We start from the raw sequence: 13444 nt of genomic DNA on the forward strand, positions 1-13444 counted from the left end.
TGGATCACCTCGTGTTCCCTACTCTCTAGATCACCTCGTGTTCCCTACTCTCTGGATCACCTTGTGTTCCCTACTCTCTAGATCACCTCGTGTTCCCTACTCTCTGGATCACCTCGTGTTGCCTACTCTCTGGATCACCTCGTGTTGCCTACTCTCTGGATCACCTCGTGTTCCCTACTCTCTAGATCACCTCGTGTTCCCTACTCTCTAGATCACCTCGTGTTCCCTACTCTCTGGATCACCTCGTGTTCCCTACTCTCTGGATCACCTCGTGTTCCCTACTCTCTGGATCACCTCGTGTTGCCTACTCTCTAGGATCACCTCGTGTTCCCTACTCTCTAGGATCACCTCGTGTTCCCTACTCTCTGGATCACCTCGTGTTCCCTACTCTCTGGATCACCTCGTGTTCCCTACTCTCTGGATCACCTCGTGTTGCCTACTCTCTGGATCACCTCGTGTTTCCTACTCTCTGGATCACCTCGTGTTCCCTACTCTCTGGATCACCTCGTGTTCCCTACTCTCTGGATCACCTCGTGTTTCCTACTCTCTGGATCACCTCGTGTTGCCTACTCTGTGGATCACCTCGTGTTCCCTACTCTCTGGATCACCTCGTGTTCCCTACTCTCTGGATCACCTCGTGTTCCCTACTCTCTAGATCACCTCGTGTTCCCTACTCTCTGGATCACCTCGTGTTTCCTACTCTGTGGATCACCTCGTGTTCCCTACTCTCTGGATCACCTCGTGTTCCCTACTCTCTAGATCACCTCGTGTTTCCTACTCTCTAGATCACCTCGTGTTCCCTACTCTCTGGATCACCTTGTGTTACCTACTCTCTGGATCACCTCGTGTTTCCTACTCTCTGGATCACCTCGTGTTTCCTACTCTCTAGATCACCTCGTGTTCCCTACTCTCTAGATCACCTCGTGTTCCCTACTCTCTAGATCACCTCGTGTTCCCTACTCTGTGGATCACCTCGTGTTCCCTACTCTGTGGATCACCTCGTGTTCCCTCCTCTCTGGATCACCTCGTGTTGCCTACTCTGTGGATCACCTCGTGTTTCCTACTCTCTAGATCACCTCGTGTTTCCTACTCTGTGGATCACCTCGTGTTCCCTACTCTGTGGATCACCTCGTGTTCCCTCCTCTCTGGATCACCTCGTGTTTCCTACTCTGTGGATCACCTCGTGTTTCCTACTCTCTGGATCACCTCGTGTTCCCTACTCTCTGGATCACCTCGTGTTCCCTACTCTCTAGATCACCACGTGTTTCCTACTCTCTAGATCACCTCGTGTTCCCTACTCTCTGGATCACCTCGTGTTCCCTACTCTCTGGATCACCTCGTGTTCCCTACTCTCTGGATCACCTCGTGTTACCTACTCTGTGGATCACCTCGTGTTACCTACTCTCTGGATCACCTCGTGTTCCCTACTCTCTGGATCACCTCGTGTTACCTACTCTCTGGATCACCTCGTGTTCCCTACTCTCTAGATCACCTCGTGTTCCCTACTCTCTGGATCACCTCGTGTTCCCTACTCTCTAGATCACCTCGTGTTCCCTACTCTCTAGATCACCTCGTGTTCCCTACTCTCTAGATCACCTCGTGTTACCTACTCTCTAGATCACCTCGTGTTCCCTACTCTCTGGATCACCTCGTGTTTCCTACTCTCTGGATCACCTCGTGTTTCCTACTCTCTGGATCACCTCGTGTTACCTACTCTCTAGATCACCTCGTGTTACCTACTCTCTAGATCACCTCGTGTTCCCTACTCTCTGGATCACCTCGTGTTCCCTACTCTCTGGATCACCTCGTGTTACCTACTCTCTGGATCACCTCGTGTTACCTACTCTCTAGATCACCTCGTGTTCCCTACTCTCTAGATCACTTCGTGTTTCCTACTCTCTAGATCACCTCGTGTTCCCTACTCTCTGGATCACCTCGTGTTCCCTACTCTCTAGATCACTTCGTGTTTCCTACTCTCTAGATCACCTCGTGTTCCCTACTCTCTAGATCACCTCGTGTTCCCTACTCTCTGGATCACCTCGTGTTCCCTACTCTCTGGATCACCTCGTGTTCCCTACTCTCTGGATCACCTCGTGTTACCTACTCTCTAGATCACCTCGTGTTCCCTACTCTCTAGATCACTTCGTGTTTCCTACTCTCTAGATCACCTCGTGTTCCCTACTCTCTGGATCACCTCGTGTTCCCTACTCTCTAGATCACCTCGTGTTCCCTACTCTGTGGATCACCTCGTGTTACCTACTCTCTAGATCACCTCGTGTTTCCTACTCTCTGGATCACCTCGTGTTCCCTACTCTCTAGATCACCTCGTGTTCCCTACTCTCTAGATCACCTCGTGTTCCCTACTCTCTAGATCACCTCGTGTTCCCTACTCTCTAGATCACCTCGTGTTTCCTACTCTCTGGATCACCTCGTGTTCCCTACTCTCTAGATCACCTCGTGTTTCCTACTCTCTGGATCACCTCGTGTTCCCTACTCTCTGGATCACCTCGTGTTCCCTACTCTCTAGATCACCTCGTGTTCCCTACTCTCTGGATCACCTCGTGTTACCTACTCTCTGGATCACCTCGTGTTTCCTACTCTCTGGATCACCTCGTGTTACCTACTCTCTGGATCACCTCGTGTTTCCTACTCTCTAGATCACCTCGTGTTCCCTACTCTCTGGATCACCTCGTGTTCCCTACTCTCTGAATCACCTCGTGTTTCCTACTCTCTGGATCACCTCGTGTTCCCTACTCTCTGGATCACCTCGTGTTCCCTACTCTCTGGATCACCTCGTGTTTCCTACTCTCTAGATCACCTCGTGTTACCTACTCTCTGGATCACCTCGTGTTTCCTACTCTCTGGATCACCTCGTGTTCCCTACTCTCTGGATCACCTCGTGTTTCCTACTCTCTGGATCACCTCGTGTTCCCTACTCTCTAGATCACCTCGTGTTCCCTACTCTCTGGATCACCTCGTGTTTCCTACTCTCTGGATCACCTCGTGTTCCCTACTCTCTGGATCACCTCGTGTTACCTACTCTCTGGATCACCTCGTGTTCCCTACTCTCTGGATCACCTCGTGTTTCCTACTCTCTAGATCACCTCGTGTTCCCTACTCTCTGGATCACCTCGTGTTCCCTACTCTCTGGATCACCTCGTGTTCCCTACTCTCTAGATCACCTCGTGTTCCCTACTCTCTAGATCACCTCGTGTTCCCTACTCTCTGGATCACCTCGTGTTCCCTACTCTCTAGATCACCTCGTGTTCCCTACTCTCTGGATCACCTCGTGTTCCCTACTCTCTGGATCACCTCGTGTTACCTACTCTCTGGATCACCTCGTGTTACCTACTCTCTGGATCACCTCGTGTTACCTACTCTCTAGATCACCTCGTGTTACCTACTCTCTAGATCACCTCGTGTTCCCTACTCTCTGGATCACCTCGTGTTCCCTACTCTCTAGATCACCTCGTGTTCCCTACTCTCTGGATCACCTCGTGTTCCCTACTCTCTAGATCACCTCGTGTTCCCTACTCTCTGGATCACCTCGTGTTCCCTACTCTCTGGATCACCTCGTGTTACCTACTCTCTGGATCACCTCGTGTTCCCTACTCTCTGGATCACCTCGTGTTACCTACTCTCTAGATCACCTCGTGTTACCTACTCTCTAGATCACCTCGTGTTCCCTACTCTCTAGATCACCTCGTGTTCCCTACTCTCTGGATCACCTCGTGTTCCCTACTCTCTGGATCACCTCGTGTTCCCTACTCTCTGGATCACCTCGTGTTCCCTACTCTCTGGATCACCTCGTGTTCCCTACTCTCTGGATCACCTCGTGTTCCCTACTCTCTAGATCACCTCGTGTTCCCTACTCTCTGGATCACCTCGTGTTCCCTACTCTCTGGATCACCTCGTGTTACCTACTCTCTGGATCACCTCGTGTTACCTACTCTCTAGATCACCTCGTGTTCCTACTCTCTGGATCACCTCGTGTTCCCTACTCTCTGGATCACCTCGTGTTCCCTACTCTCTAGATCACCTCGTGTTCCCTACTCTCTGGATCACCTCGTGTTCCCTACTCTCTAGATCACCTCGTGTTCCCTACTCTCTGGATCACCTCGTGTTCCCTACTCTCTAGATCACCTCGTGTTCCCTACTCTCTAGATCACCTCGTGTTCCCTACTCTCTAGATCACCTCGTGTTCCCTACTCTCTAGATCACCTCGTGTTCCCTACTCTCTGGATCACCTCGTGTTCCCTACTCTCTAGATCACCTCGTGTTTCCTACTCTCTGGATCACCTCGTGTTCCCTACTCTCTGGATCACCTCGTGTTCCTACTCTCTAGATCACCTCGTGTTCCCTACTCTCTGGATCACCTCGTGTTCCCTACTCTCTGGATCACCTCGTGTTTCCTACTCTCTGGATCACCTCGTGTTACCTACTCTCTGGATCACCTCGTGTTACCTACTCTCTGGATCACCTCGTGTTTCCTACTCTCTAGATCACCTCGTGTTCCCTACTCTCTGGATCACCTCGTGTTCCCTACTCTCTGGATCACCTCGTGTTTCCTACTCTCTGGATCACCTCGTGTTCCCTACTCTCTGGATCACCTCGTGTTCCCTACTCTCTGGATCACCTCGTGTTTCCTACTCTCTAGATCACCTCGTGTTCCCTACTCTCTGGATCACCTCGTGTTCCCTACTCTCTGGATCACCTCGTGTTTCCTACTCTCTGGATCACCTCGTGTTCCCTACTCTCTGGATCACCTCGTGTTTCCCTACTCTCTGGATCACCTCGTGTTCCCTACTCTCTAGATCACCTCGTGTTCCCTACTCTCTGGATCACCTCGTGTTCCCTACTCTCTGGATCACCTCGTGTTCCCTACTCTCTAGATCACCTCGTGTTCCCTACTCTCTGGATCACCTCGTGTTCCCTACTCTCTGGATCACCTCGTGTTTCCCTACTCTCTAGATCACCTCGTGTTCCCTACTCTCTGGATCACCTCGTGTTCCCTACTCTCTGGATCACCTCGTGTTACCTACTCTCTGGATCACCTCGTGTTCCCTACTCTCTAGGATCACCTCGTGTTCCCTACTCTCTGGATCACCTCGTGTTCCCTACTCTCTAGATCACCTCGTGTTCCCTACTCTCTGGATCACCTCGTGTTCCCTACTCTCTGGATCACCTCGTGTTCCCTACTCTCTGGATCACCTCGTGTTACCTACTCTCTAGATCACCTCGTGTTACCTACTCTCTAGATCACCTCGTGTTCCCTACTCTCTAGATCACCTCGTGTTCCCTACTCTCTAGGATCACCCTCGTGTTCCCTACTCTCTGGATCACCTCGTGTTCCCTACTCTCTGGATCACCTCGTGTTCCCTACTCTCTGGATCACCTCGTGTTCCCTACTCTCTGGATCACCTCGTGTTCCCTACTCTCTGGATCACCTCGTGTTCCCTACTCTCTGGATCACCTCGTGTTACCTACTCTCTGGATCACCTCGTGTTCCCTACTCTCTGGATCACCTCGTGTTACCTACTCTCTGGATCACCTCGTGTTACCTACTCTCTAGATCACCTCGTGTTACCTACTCTCTAGATCACCTCGTGTTCCCTACTCTCTAGATCACCTCGTGTTCCCTACTCTCTGGATCACCTCGTGTTCCCTACTCTCTGGATCACCTCGTGTTCCCTACTCTCTGGATCACCTCGTGTTCCCTACTCTCTGGATCACCTCGTGTTCCCTACTCTCTAGATCACCTCGTGTTACCTACTCTCTGGATCACCTCGTGTTACCTACTCTCTAGATCACCTCGTGTTACCTACTCTCTAGATCACCTCGTGTTCCCTACTCTCTAGATCACCTCGTGTTCCCTACTCTCTAGATCACCTCGTGTTCCCTACTCTCTAGATCACCTCGTGTTCCCTACTCTCTGGATCACCTCGTGTTCCCTACTCTCTAGATCACCTCGTGTTACCTACTCTCTGGATCACCTCGTGTTACCTACTCTCTGGATCACCTCGTGTTACCTACTCTCTAGATCACCTCGTGTTACCTACTCTCTGGATCACCTCGTGTTCCCTACTCTCTGGATCACCTCGTGTTACCTACTCTCTAGATCACCTCGTGTTCCCTACTCTCTAGATCACTTCGTGTTTCCTACTCTCTAGATCACCTCGTGTTCCCTACTCTCTGGATCACCTCGTGTTCCCTACTCTCTGGATCACCTCGTGTTCCCTACTCTCTGGATCACCTCGTGTTACCTACTCTCTGGATCACCTCGTGTTACCTCCTCTCTGGATCACCTCGTGTTCCCTACTCTCTAGATCACCTCGTGTTACCTACTCTCTGGATCACCTCGTGTTACCTACTCTCTGGATCACCTCGTGTTCCCTACTCTCTAGATCACCTCGTGTTTCCTACTCTCTGGATCACCTCGTGTTCCCTACTCTCTGGATCACCTCGTGTTTCCTACTCTCTGGATCACCTCGTGTTACCTACTCTCTAGATCACCTCGTGTTACCTACTCTCTAGATCACCTCGTGTTACCTACTCTCTAGATCACCTCGTGTTCCCTACTCTCTGGATCACCTCGTGTTCCCTACTCTCTGGATCACCTCGTGTTACCTACTCTCTAGATCACCTCGTGTTCCCTACTCTCTAGATCACTTCGTGTTTCCTACTCTCTAGATCACCTCGTGTTCCCTACTCTCTGGATCACCTCGTGTTCCCTACTCTCTAGATCACCTCGTGTTCCCTACTCTGTGGATCACCTCGTGTTACCTACTCTCTAGATCACCTCGTGTTTCCTACTCTCTGGATCACCTCGTGTTCCCTACTCTCTAGATCACCTCGTGTTCCCTACTCTCTAGATCACCTCGTGTTCCCTACTCTCTAGATCACCTCGTGTTCCCTACTCTCTAGATCACCTCGTGTTTCCTACTCTCTGGATCACCTCGTGTTCCCTACTCACTAGATCACCTCGTGTTTCCTACTCTCTGGATCACCTCGTGTTCCCTACTCTCTGGATCACCTCGTGTTCCCTACTCTCTAGATCACCTCGTGTTCCCTACTCTGTGGATCACCTCGTGTTACCTACTCTCTGGATCACCTCGTGTTTCCTACTCTCTGGATCACCTCGTGTTACCTACTCTCTGGATCACCTCGTGTTTCCTACTCTCTAGATCACCTCGTGTTCCCTACTCTCTGGATCACCTCGTGTTCCCTACTCTCTGGATCACCTCGTGTTTCCTACTCTCTGGATCACCTCGTGTTCCCTACTCTCTGGATCACCTCGTGTTCCCTACTCTCTGGATCACCTCGTGTTTCCTACTCTCTAGATCACCTCGTGTTCCCTACTCTCTGGATCACCTCGTGTTCCCTACTCTCTGGATCACCTCGTGTTTCCTACTCTCTGGATCACCTCGTGTTCCCTACTCTCTGGATCACCTCGTGTTTCCTACTCTCTGGATCACCTCGTGTTCCCTACTCTCTGGATCACCTCGTGTTCCCTACTCTCTAGATCACCTCGTGTCCCCTACTCTCTGGATCACCTCGTGTTCCCTACTCTCTAGATCACCTCGTGTTCCCTACTCTCTGGATCACCTCGTGTTCCCTACTCTCTAGATCACCTCGTGTTTCCTACTCTCTGGATCACCTCGTGTTCCCTACTCTCTAGATCACCTCGTGTTCCCTACTCTCTGGATCACCTCGTGTTCCCTACTCTCTGGATCACCTCGTGTTCCCTACTCTCTGGATCACCTCGTGTTCCCTACTCTCTGGATCACCTCGTGTTCCCTACTCTCTGGATCACCTCGTGTTACCTACTCTGTGGATCACCTCGTGTTCCCTACTCTCTAGATCACCTCGTGTTCCCTACTCTCTGGATCACCTTGTGTTCCCTACTCTCTAGATCACCTCGTGTTCCCTACTCTCTGGATCACCTCGTGTTGCCTACTCTCTGGATCACCTCGTGTTGCCTACTCTCTGGATCACCTCGTGTTCCCTACTCTCTAGATCACCTCGTGTTCCCTACTCTCTGGATCACCTCGTGTTCCCTACTCTGTGGATCACCTCGTGTTCCCTACTCTCTGGATCACCTCGTGTTCCCTACTCTCTGGATCACCTCGTGTTCCCTACTCTCTGGATCACCTCGTGTTTCCTACTCTCTGGATCACCTCGTGTTGCCTACTCTGTGGATCACCTCGTGTTCCCTACTCTCTGGATCACCTCGTGTTCCCTACTCTCTGGATCACCTCGTGTTCCCTACTCTCTAGATCACCTCGTGTTCCCTCCTCTCTGGATCACCTCGTGTTGCCTACTCTGTGGATCACCTCCTGTTTCCTACTCTCTAGATCACCTCGTGTTCCCTACTCTGTGGATCACCTCGTGTTCCCTCCTCTCTGGATCACCTCGTGTTTCCTACTCTGTGGATCACCTCGTGTTTCCTACTCTCTGGATCACCTCGTGTTCCCTACTCTCTGGATCACCTCGTGTTCCCTACTCTCTGGATCACCTCGTGTTCCCTACTCTCTGGATCACCTCGTGTTCCCTACTCTCTAGATCACCTCGTGTTTCCTACTCTCTAGATCACCTCGTGTTCCCTACTCTCTGGATCACCTCGTGTTCCCTACTCTCTGGATCACCTCGTGTTCCCTACTCTCTGGATCACCTCGTGTTACCTACTCTGTGGATCACCTCGTGTTACCTACTCTCTGGATCACCTCGTGTTCCCTACTCTCTGGATCACCTCGTGTTTCCTACTCTCTGGATCACCTCGTGTTCCCTACTCTCTGGATCACCTCGTGTTTCCTACTCTCTAGATCACCTCGTGTTCCCTACTCTCTGGATCACCTCGTGTTCCCTACTCTCTGGATCACCTCGGGTTACCTACTCTCTAGATCACCTCGTTTTCCCTACTCTCTGGATCACCTCGTGTTCCCTACTCTCTGGATCACCTCGTGTTTCCTACTCTCTAGATCACCTCGTGTTCCCTACTCTCTGGATCACCTCGTGTTACCTACTCTCTGGATCACCTCGTGTTCCCTACTCTCTGGATCACCTCGTGTTTCCTACTCTCTAGATCACCTCGTGTTCCCTACTCTGTGGATCACCTCGTGTTCCCTCCTCTCTGGATCACCTCGTGTTGCCTACTCTGTGGATCACCTCCTGTTTCCTACTCTCTAGATCACCTCGTGTTTCCTACTCTGTGGATCACCTCGTGTTCCCTACTCTGTGGATCACCTCGTGTTCCCTCCTCTCTGGATCACCTCGTGTTTCCTACTCTGTGGATCACCTCGTGTTTCCTACTCTCTGGATCACCTCGTGTTCCCTACTCTCTGGATCACCTCGTGTTCCCTACTCTCTGGATCACCTCGTGTTCCCTACTCTCTGGATCACCTCGTGTTCCCTACTCTCTAGATCACCTCGTGTTTCCTACTCTCTAGATCACCTCGTGTTCCCTACTCTCTGGATCACCTCGTGTTCCCTACTCTCTGGATCACCTCGTGTTCCCTACTCTCTGGATCACCTCGTGTTACCTACTCTGTGGATCACCTCGTGTTACCTACTCTCTGGATCACCTCGTGTTCCCTACTCTCTGGATCACCTCGTGTTCCCTACTCTCTGGATCACCTCGTGTTCCCTACTCTCTGGATCACCTCGGGTTACCTACTCTCTAGATCACCTCGTTTTCCCTACTCTCTGGATCACCTCGTGTTCCCTACTCTCTGGATCACCTCGTGTTTCCTACTCTCTAGATCACCTCGTGTTCCCTACTCTCTGGATCACCTCGTGTTACCTACTCTCTGGATCACCTCGTGTTCCCTACTCTCTGGATCACCTCGTGTTTCCTACTCTCTAGATCACCTCGTGTTCCCTACTCTCTGGATCACCTCGTGTTCCCTACTCTCTGGATCACCTCGTGTTACCTACTCTCTAGATCACCTCGTTTTCCCTACTCTCTGGATCACCTCGTGTTCCCTACTCTCTGGATCACCTCGTGTTCCCTACTCTCTGGATCACCTCGTGTTCCCTACTCTCTAGATCACCTCGTTTTCCCTACTCTCTGGATCACCTCGTGTTCCCTACTCTCTGGATCACCTCGTGTTCCCTACTCTGTGGATCACCTCGTGTTCCCTACTCTCTAGATCACCTCGTGTTCCCTACTCTCTAGATCACCTCGTTTTCCCTACTCTCTGGATCACCTCGTGTTCCCTACTCTCTGGATCACCTCGTGTTCCCTACTCTCTGGATCACCTCGTGTTCCCTACTCTCTAGATCACCTCGTGTTCCCTACTCTCTAGATCACCTCGTTTTCCCTACTCTCTGGATCACCTCGTGTTCCCTACTCTCTGGATCACCTCGTGTTCCCTACTCTCTAGATCACCTCGTGTTCCCTACTCTCTGGATCACCTCGTGTTCCCTACTCTCTGGATCACCTCGTGTTCCCTACTCTGTGGATCACCTCGTGTTCCCTACTCTCTAGATCACCTCGTGTTCCCTACTCTGTAGATCACCTCGTGTTTCCTACTCTGTGGATCACCTCGTGTTTCCTACTCTCTTGATCACCTCGTGTTCCCTACTCTGTAGATCACCTCGTGTTGCCTACTCTGTGGATCACCTCGTGTTTCCTACTCTCTTGATCACCTCGTGTTACCTACTCTCTGGATCACCTCGTGTTCCCTACTCTCTAGATCACCTCGTGTTCCCTACTCTGTAGATCACCTCGTGTTTCCTACTCTGTGGATCACCTCGTGTTGCCTACTCTGTGGATCACCTCGTGTTTCCTACTCTCTTGATCACCTCGTGTTACCTACTCTCTGGATCACCTCGTGTTCCCTACTCTCTAGATCACCTCGTGTTCCCTACTCTCTAGATCACCTCGTGTTGCCTACTCTCTGGATCACCTCGTGTTCCCTACTCTCTAGATCACCTCGTGTTTCCTACTCTGTAGATCACCTCGTGTTCCCTACTCTGTAGATCACCTCGTGTTTCCTACTCTGTGGATCACCTCGTGTTGCCTACTCTGTGGATCACCTCGTGTTCCCTACTCTCTAGATCACCTCGTGTTACCTACTCTCTGGATCACCTCGTGTTCCCTACTCTCTAGATCACCTCGTGTTTCCTACTCTGTGGATCACCTCGTGTTCCCTACTCTCTAGATCACCTCGTGTTTCCTACTCTGTGGATCACCTCGTGTTGCCTACTCTCTAGATCACCTCGTGTTTCCTACTCTGTGGATCACCTCGTGTTACCTACTCTCTAGATCACCTCGTGTTACCTACTCTCTGGATCACCTCGTGTTTCCTACTCTCTGGATCACCTCGTGTTCCCTACTCTCTAGATCACCTCGTGTTTCCTACTCTGTGGATCACCTCGTGTTCCCTACTCTCTGGATCACCTCGTGTTTCCTACTCTGTGGATCACCTCGTGTTCCCTACTCTCTAGATCACCTCGTGTTCCCTACTCTCTGGATCACCTCGTGTTCCCTACTCTCTGGATCACCTCGTGTTCCCTACTCTCTAGATCACCTCGTGTTGCCTACTCTCTAGATCACCTCGTGTTTCCTACTCTGTAGATCACCTCGTGTTTCCTACTCTGTGGATCACCTCGTGTTACCTACTCTCTGGATCACCTCGTGTTGCCTACTCTCTAGATCACCTCGTGTTACCTACTCTCTGGATCACCTCGTGTTTCCTACTCTCTAGATCACCTCGTGTTACCTACTCTCTGGATCACCTCGTGTTCCCTACTCTCTAGATCACCTCGTGTTCCCTACTCTCTAGATCACCTCGTGTTTCCTACTCTGTGGATCACCTCGTGTTGCCTACTCTCTAGATCACCTCGTGTTCCCTACTCTCTAGATCACCTCGTGTTTCCTACTCTGTGGATCACCTCGTGTTCCCTACTCTCTAGATCACCTCGTGTTCCCTACTCTCTAGATCACCTCGTGTTTCCTACTCTGTGGATCACCTCGTGTTCCCTACTCTCTGGATCACCTTGTGTTCCCTACTCTCTAGATCACCTCGTGTTACCTACTCTGTGGATCACCTCGTGTTCCCTACTCTCTGGATCACCTCGTGTTCCCTACTCTCTGGATCACCTCGTGTTCCCTACTCTCTAGATCACCTCGTGTTCCCTACTCTCTAGATCACCTCGTGTTACCTCCTCTCTGGATCACCTCGTGTTCCCTACTCTCTGGATCACCTCGTGTTCCCTACTCTCTAGATCACCTCGTGTTTCCTACTCTCTGGATCACCTCGTGTTCCCTACTCTCTGGATCACCTCGTGTTCCCTACTCTCTGGATCACCTCGTGTTCCCTACTCTCTGGATCACCTCGTGTTTCCTACTCTCTGGATCACCTCGTGTTCCCTACTCTCTGGATCACCTCGTGTTCCCTACTCTCTAGATCACCTCGTGTTCCCTACTCTCTGGATAACCTCGTGTTCCCTACTCTCTGGATCACCTCGTGTTCCCTACTCTCTAGATCACCTCGTGTTACCTACTCTCTGGATCACCTCGTGTTCCCTACTCTCTAGATCACCTCGTGTTCCCTACTCTCTGGATCACCTCGTGTTCCCTACTATCTAGATCACCTCGTGTTACCTACTCTCTAGATCACCTCGTGTTCCCTACTCTCTGGATCACCTCGTGTTTCCTACTCTCTGGATCACCTCGTGTTCCCTACTCTCTAGATCACCTCGTGTTACCTACTCTCTAGATCACCTCGTGTTCCCTACTCTCTAGATCACCTCGTGTTCCCTACTCTCTAGATCACCTCGTGTTCCCTACTCTCTGGATCACCTCGTGTTCCCTACTCTCTGGATCACATCGTGTTCCCTACTCTGTGGATCACCTCGTGTTACCTCCTCTCTGGATCACCTCGTGTTCCCTACTCTCTGGATCACCTCGTGTTACCTCCTCTCTGGATCACCTCGTGTTACCTACTCTCTGGATCACCTCGTGTTCCCTACTCTCTAGATCACCTCGTGTTACCTACTCTCTGGATCACCTCGTGTTCCCTACTCTCTAGATCACCTCGTGTTCCCTACTCTCTGGATCACCTCGTGTTACCTCCTCTCTGGATCACCTCGTGTTCCCTACTCTCTGGATCACCTCGTGTTCCCTACTCTCTAGATCACCTCGTGTTCCCTACTCTCTGGATCACCTCGTGTTACCTCCTCTCTGGATCACCTCGTGTTACCTACTCTCTGGATCACCTCGTGTTACCTACTCTCTGGATCACCTCGTGTTCCCTACTCTCTGGATCACCTCGTGTTACCTCCTCTCTGGATCACCTCGTGTTACCTCCTCTCTGGATCACCTCGTGTTCCCTACTCTGTGGATCACCTCGTGTTACCTACTCTTTGGATTCATGTTTAAGTTTTTTTCATTTTCAACAGATTTTTGTAAATAAAGCTCACTTTTTGTTGCATTTTGAGG

General features: G+C 51.1%; 1 protein-coding gene across 1 annotated transcript in view; it reads right to left on the minus strand.

The window, feature by feature from the left end:
* syne2a (spectrin repeat containing, nuclear envelope 2a) overlaps positions 1-13444 on the minus strand; it is a 125998-nt gene that overhangs the window by 107276 nt on the left and 5278 nt on the right.

Source organism: Pseudochaenichthys georgianus, chromosome 24 (assembly GCF_902827115.2).
Source record: "Pseudochaenichthys georgianus chromosome 24, fPseGeo1.2, whole genome shotgun sequence".
In the NCBI taxonomy this organism is placed as follows: domain Eukaryota; kingdom Metazoa; phylum Chordata; class Actinopteri; order Perciformes; family Channichthyidae; genus Pseudochaenichthys; species Pseudochaenichthys georgianus.